Here is a 7,408-nt window from a genome sequence, read left to right as displayed (position 1 = left end):
CTTGGGATTTTCTCTCTCCTCCTCTCTGCCCCTTCTCCCTTCAAAATAAATAAATCAGTAAAAATTTTTTAAAAATATATTTATTTTTTGAAATCTAGCTAGAAATCAGCTATAAAACCATCTAGTCCTGACATCTTTCTTCCCATTTTTGCTATGAAAATACTTAAACAGTCATAAAAATAAATAAAATTGTGTAACGAACCTGCACATCCTCATCACCTCGATTCAATATTTATTACGATTTTTCCACACTTAATCTATTCCTTTTGTTACTGGGTTTGCTGTGTCTGCTGAAATATTTTAAAGATTTTATTTTTCTAAGTAATCTCTACACCCACCGTGGGACTCAAACTTACAACCCCGAGATCAAGATTCACATGTTCTATGGACTGAGCCAACCAGGCACCCCTGCTGAAGTATTTTAAAGCAAATCTTAGGTTTCATGTCTAAGATATCATCCTTATATGCTTGAGTGTGCATCTCGGAAAAATATGCACATTTTCTTTCATAACCCTGATACCATTATTATACCAAGAAGATTAACAGTAATTCCTTGGTACCATTTATTTATCCATATTTAAAATCCCCTTATTGTCTCAAAAGTTCCTTTTTCTAGTTGATTTGCTTAAATCAGGATCCAAGCAAGGTCTAAAGATTGCATTTGATTGTTTGGCCTCATAAAGTTCTTTTCACCTGGAGCAATTCTTCATTGTTTTTTCATCCAAGTGACTTACTGAGGAACTAAGTCTATTGTCCTATAGAAGTTCCCACAAATGAGATTTGGACCCTCATGGTGTCGTTTAACTTCTCCTATTATCCATATTTTGTAAATTGGATGTTTTCTAAAAGTTTAATTAGATTCAGGCTCAACTGTTTTTCGAAAGAATACTTTGTTAGGTGATGCTGTGTACTTCAGACAGCCTCACAACAAGGCAAACAATATCTGGTTGTTCCTGCTTTAGTGATTATGAGACTTAGTGGATCCAGGTGGTGACCCCTCAACCTTTCACCTGATGGCTTCCATCCGTTGACGATTACAGTTGGCATCCTCTAGGAGGGTTCCAGTGACCTCCGCCTCCCAGTAGTTACACCCTTGTGTAATTTCCTCCCAGGAGTCTAAGCAAGACTTACAATTTGCTTCTATGTATAGAATACAGCAAAGGTAACAGCATCTCCTTTCAAGATTAAGTTATGCAAAAACTGTGGCTTCTATTTTGTAAGTTACTAAAAATAGTCTATCTTGGTTCTACCTTGGTTCTCTCTTGGACTCCCTCTCTTGCTCTTACTTGCTACCTCATAGGGAAGCCAGCTGCCCTCTTCTGAGATGCCCTATGGAGAGGTCCCTGTGGAAGTAATTGATGTATCTCTGGTTAACAGCCGGCGAGGATCTGAGATCAGCCTACAGCCACATGAGTGAACCTGGGACCAGACCATCCCCCTGTCGAGCCTGGAGAAGGCAGCTGACTGCAACCTAGTGGGAGACCCTGAACCAGGGGCACCCAGTTAAGCCAGGCCCAGATTCCAGATTTATTTTGTGTTTCAAAAATGAATGTTTACTTATTTTTGAGATAGAGGCAGAGAGAGGGGGACAGAGGACTCAACGCGGGCTCTGTGCTGACAGAGCTTGGGGTTTGAACTCACAACCCAGGAGATCATGACCTGTGACGACACCAGACACTCAATCTACCGAACCACCCAGGTGCCCCAGTGACATGTTTGTTTTAAGCTGCTACGTTTTGAGGTAATCTGTTGTTAGCAATAGGTAACTACTAGAGTGATCTTCGCCTGGATTATTTTCACGAGGGTTTATTGATTGATAATTTTCTAATTCCGTTGTTAATTCCACATTTATTAATCAGAAATAATTTGTAAAGAAGACCTTTCCCTCATCAAGTCGGGCTATTTGAGTTACACTGAAGTACAGTCTGTACAAGAAAGGAAGTTTCCCTCGTTAGTGTCCAATTTTCCGACCTTAAGGTGTTATTCTTCTAGTTACTTCCAAAGGCCACCAACAAAGTGTTTCTCTCTCTCTCTTTTTGAATAACATTGTGGACTCATTGGTGTTTGTTTTGTTTTTAATAAGCTTTTTAAAACTTATAGTGTCATACACAAAACCACAAGTTTGGTGAATTACAGCAAACTGAAAATGTCCACGGAACCACCGCAGGTCATGAGCTAGAACACTGCCCACAAGCCCCTCGCCTGTCCTCCCCTAATCATTACTCCATCCCTCCCCTCCGAGGGTGACCAGCATGTACCTTAGATTCGTTTTGTCTATTTTTGCACTGTTTTATACAAATGTAAACATACATTTGTACATGTATACAATGGATTCTCTTGTACCTGGCTTCTTTCAGCATTATGTTTGTAAGATTCATCTATGTTCTGTATGTAGGAGTAGTCATTTTCATTGCTGTTCAGTATTCAACTGTATGAATGTAGCCTCACTTATTTATCCAGTCTGCTGTTGATGAACATTTGGGTCATTTATTACAAATAATGCTATTGAGATACCAGTGGCAGTTAAGCAAGGTTTGATTGCTAGAAAAGACTCACAGGACCCAAAGTCTGAATGCTTGTAAGTCTCCAAGTTATTATACTAAAAATATTTATGATGGCAAAGCATTAAAATAAGGATATGCATCACAGATAATAGCAGGGGGTCCAGAGGGACCAGACCCAGGCTCTAGTTGTCTTCCCTCTGTAAGAACCATACTCTTTTTCTCCAATCAGGAATCAATGTGTGCATGGAACATTTTCGAATCAGAGAGCATGAATTAGAGTCTCAATTACTTTTCACATTTTGTTGGCCAAGTAGGCATTTGCCTGTTCCATAACCAGCCTCTGATAATCTCATCAAACCAGGTGAGAATCATCCATTTCATCAATAAACAATGTTGAAAAGTATACAAACCATCCCAAAGCTTCTTAGACCTATAGTTACAAAGCAATACTATGTATGAATCAGTAAGCTTCTTGCTTGGCCAAAGGACATTGCAATGCACCTGTAGCAGAACGGCTCAGGCTAATTCCAGGCCTGCTGGAATTAACCCTACAGCACTGTTGTTATGCAGTCATGTTCCTGTCTTTTGATACATGTGCACACACTCCTCTTGGGTGGAATTGTAGGTTACAGGGTCTGAAGATATGTAACTCTAGTAGATAATGCAAAACATTTTTCCAAAGTTGATTGGAGTTTAGAGTTCTACCAGCAGAGTATATGGATTCTCGGTACTCTCTAAGACTATGTTGTTGTTCCTTTAAGTTTTAGTCATTCTGGTAGGTGTAGTGATATTTCATTGTATTTTTATTAGTTGGTTCAATACTCACACACACATTACGTGGAGAAGTACACAGCTACAAAAAAGAATGGGGAAGATCTCTATGTACTGATATGTCGTGATTTCTCGGAGATACTGTTAACGGAGAAAAGCAAAGTGCAAAACAGCATATGTGGAAAGCTACATTCTGCTTAAGGAGGAAAATAAGAAAACATACGCATATCTGCTTATTTCAAAAAAGGAAACATAGGGGATCAACCTGGAAACAATGAAGTTGATTGCCGACAAGGGGTGAGGAGGTACAGGATTAAAGGGAGAGGGGAGAGAATGGCATTTTCCATATAAAAGGGCATTTAGTTCTGGCTTTTGGAAACATGTAAGTAATCACGTGAGCAAAAAAGGGCAAAATGCTCTGAGTCATTATTTTACCCCTCCCCCTTGCCCCTCCCCACTCCTCTCCCCGCCCCTCCTTGCTCCCAACTCCCCCAGGGCTGAGCACAGGATCTGGCTGGAATGTTTGACAGTTGAATAGAATAGGAATCAGACCTCCTGACATCCACCTTGCTGTCCGGACTCTTCAGAACTGGAAAGAACCATACAGATGTGGCCCAATCCTCATCTCTTAACAGATGAGAAACCCAAACCCAGCAGGGTAAGCAAAGTCAAGGGTCAAAACTGGTACTTCTGCATCCAAGGTCCAACACTTTTTTTTTTCCCCTGCAACTATGCCGCCTCTAACTTGAGTTGAACAAAATGTGCTTTGTGTACCTCAATAAATGTTTACTGATTATTATTTTCAATCTCTTATTAAACAATAACTGATGAACATTCTTGTTCTTTCCTTCTCTTTTCTTTTCCTCCTTTCTTTTTCTCTTTCATCCTTATGATCACTTTGACCCCAAAAGGATTTTAGACCGAAACACTACTACCACAAGAGAGGCATTCTAATGGATGCTGGGATGCAAAGTGCAGGTCCCCTGCCCTCGGCGGGGGACAGCTGGACACAAACAGGTGCAGGGCAGTGTAAATGCAGTCATTGAACTGGAGCCAGTATAAATGCCTTCCCTGAAGTCCTCTTGGTTTGGACGGATCATGAGCAGCTTCCCAGAGGCAGAGATGTTTAAGTCTCATCTCAAAAAAGTAAATGGGAGCTTTTCAAGTTATTTGGAGCCCCAGGAAGGAGGGTGTCCCCAACAGAGGCAGAGCAGATGTGACATAGCAGAGGCAGTAAGCTTTAGTCCTTGCTATGCTCTTTAGACTTTAAAAAAAAGTTGGGGGGGTGGCTCAGTCGGTTCGTGGGTTTGAGCTTCCACGTTGGACTCTCTCTCTCCCCTTTTCTCTGCCCCCCCCAAAATAAGTAACTTAAAAAACTTGAAAAAAACCCTCTGACTTAATCAGTTCGTCAGTTGTAATACCACATCTTGCATTCTGCCGTTCTGCTAACTGCTGATGTTTTTACTGATGCCCTTTCAAAAAGGAGTAATTGATTTGGCCCCTCCTACGTTGAATCCGCTCCATTTCACAAGTTGGCTACAAGGTTTTAAGTACTCAGTCCACTGCCCGTGGGAACCCTCATCCCCCGCCCCCCCTCACTCCACAAAGCTGTGTCGATTATCACGCGCTGAGGCCTGAGCTAGGTGCTGCTGCAGAATCACAGGTGAGAACAGGGATGGCAGGGGGCTGGCCTGGGAAGAGAGGAGGTATCATTGCTCATCCACTGGGAAAAGTCCCTCCGTAGACTAATTTCAGCTGTCGTTGTATTGGTTTAAAACAATTTTTTAAATGTTTATTTTTGAGAGGGGGGAGGGGCACAGTGAGAGGGAGATACAGAATATGAAGCAGGCGTCAGGCTCTGAGCTGTCAGCACCGAGCCCGACGTGAGGCTTCAACCCACGAACCGCGTATTGTATTGGTTTAACTACTGCCCCTTCCTTGAAAGCAGGAACCATGCCTGACAGTGCCTGGAGGTCACTCCTGACTCTCCTCCTCACACATCCTCCATATCTATCACCGAGTCCTGTCCATTTTACCTCATATGTGTGTTTCAAATCCATCCATTTCTCTCCATCTTTAACACCACCTCCATATTTTGAGCCACCATTATCCCTCCTGTGGATTACCACAATTGGTCTCCTTGCATCATTGCCAATCCTTCTGTAATCCTCTCTGATGTATTGTCCACACCTCAGCCAGCATAATCTTTGAGAGATGCAAGCCTAAGCCTGTTCAACTCTCACACAGGCTCGAAATCACTCCGTGACTTCCAACTGTTCTTGGTATAAAGATGTGATCTAATTGCACCCCCAATGGGAGCAGAGACCCCGAGTCAAGCCTTGAGGGCCCTGTGTCTCCATTCTCAGCAGCAAGGTGGGGAAGGACAACCCATGTCATCTGATGCCTCATGGTCCTTAGTCTGCCACAAATGAATGCTCCACATATCATTCATTCACTTAGCATCTAGAGATCTTTCTGTATTGGCAAATAGAGAGTTATTTCTTTTTTCTAATGACCACATGGCATTTCATTGGGCTGATGTTTTCTAATTTATTTAACCAGTCTCAACCCCACTTAAGATTTGTCCAAGGCTGTAGGCACACATTCTTGTACGTATATCTCCAGTGGCTATTCTTTTTCAAAATTATTTTTAGCTCTTCCTAAAACATTCTTCCTCTTCCTGTATCTTCCACATAAACTGTCGATTCAAAAAGCTCCCTAAAAAATTCTCTTGAAATTTTGCTCAAGTAATTGCAAAGAATTGCAAAAAAGTACATAGGGTGTATGTAAAGAATGAACAATGAGGATATGAAATATGATTCTCCGTAGTCTGGCACAAGCTATTCTATGGGAGCAATAATTTTGTGCAAGAAGCCAAAAAAGAAAGAGCAAATTGGAAGCATAATTCAAGAAAGAAAAGAAAATGTAGTTTTGTTGAATTGGGAGCTCATTCAACTAGTGATTAGAAGAAGACTAGTGATTAGAGTCCCATAATCAGGCAAATAGACAATGTCTCTATATTCCAGTAAACATATAAACATGCACATAATGCACATATGCAAAGGTCCCGGATGGCGAGGGGGCACTAGGTGAAGGAATAAACAGCAAGAGATGGGAACTGGGTGACCAGGGAAGCTCACCCTGAGAAGACACGTTCAAACTGAGCTCTGAGGGACAAGGGTCCAGAGCTGCAAAACCCCAAGGGGAGAGCATTTCGGGCAGAGGAAACACCCAGGGCAAAAGGCCCAGGGCAGGCTGAGATGGGCAGGCTGGAGGAGCCAAGAGATTGTGGGCGGTTGCTGAGGGGAAGCACGGTGACCGGGAGACAGGCCGGCTGAGTGAAATATGTCAGAGACTGACAAATACCACACCCTCTCACTTATATGTGGAACCGAGAAACAGACAAGCAAAAAACAACAAACACCACGGCGCCCAGGTGGCTCAGTTGGTTAAGTGTCAGATTCTTGACGTTGGCTTAGGTCATAACCTCACAGTTCAAGAGATTGAGCCCTGCATCGGGCTCTGTGCTGACAGTGTGGATTCTCTCTCTCCCTCTCTCAGCTCCTTTCTCTCTCTCTCTCTCTCTCTGGGTCTCTCAATAAGCAAACATTTAAACCCAGCTCAGATACAAAGAAGAGATTGGTAGTCACCAGAGGTGGGGGTAGGGGTGGGGGAAATAGGTGCAGAGAGTCAAAAGGTACAAACTTCCAGTTATAAAAAAAAAAAAGGGAAGTTTCGGGGGTGTAACATACAGCATGGTGACCGTGGCTGATAATACTGTATTGCAGGGGCGCCTGGCTGGCTCAGTCGGTAGAGCATGTGACTCTTGATCTCAGGGTCATGAGCTCAAGCCCCATGTTGGGTGTGGCACCTACTTAAAAAGAATATACTGTATTGCATATTTGGAGTGGATCCTAAAATTTCTCAACAGAAGGAAAAAACATGTAACTCTGTAAGGTGATGGATGTTAACTAAGCTTATTATGATCATTTATATATATATATATATATATATATATACACATATACACATATATGCACCAAATCATGTTGTACACCCTAAACTTATACAGCATTACATGCCAATTATATCTCAATAAAACTTGGGAGAGCGTGAGAGCCCCGCAGATAATG

The sequence above is a fragment of the Panthera uncia genome, chromosome D4 (genome assembly GCF_023721935.1).
Source record: "Panthera uncia isolate 11264 chromosome D4, Puncia_PCG_1.0, whole genome shotgun sequence".
Taxonomy (NCBI): domain Eukaryota; kingdom Metazoa; phylum Chordata; class Mammalia; order Carnivora; family Felidae; genus Panthera; species Panthera uncia.
The sequence above is the reverse complement of the archived record's forward strand: the minus strand, read 5'-3'. Positions refer to the sequence as shown.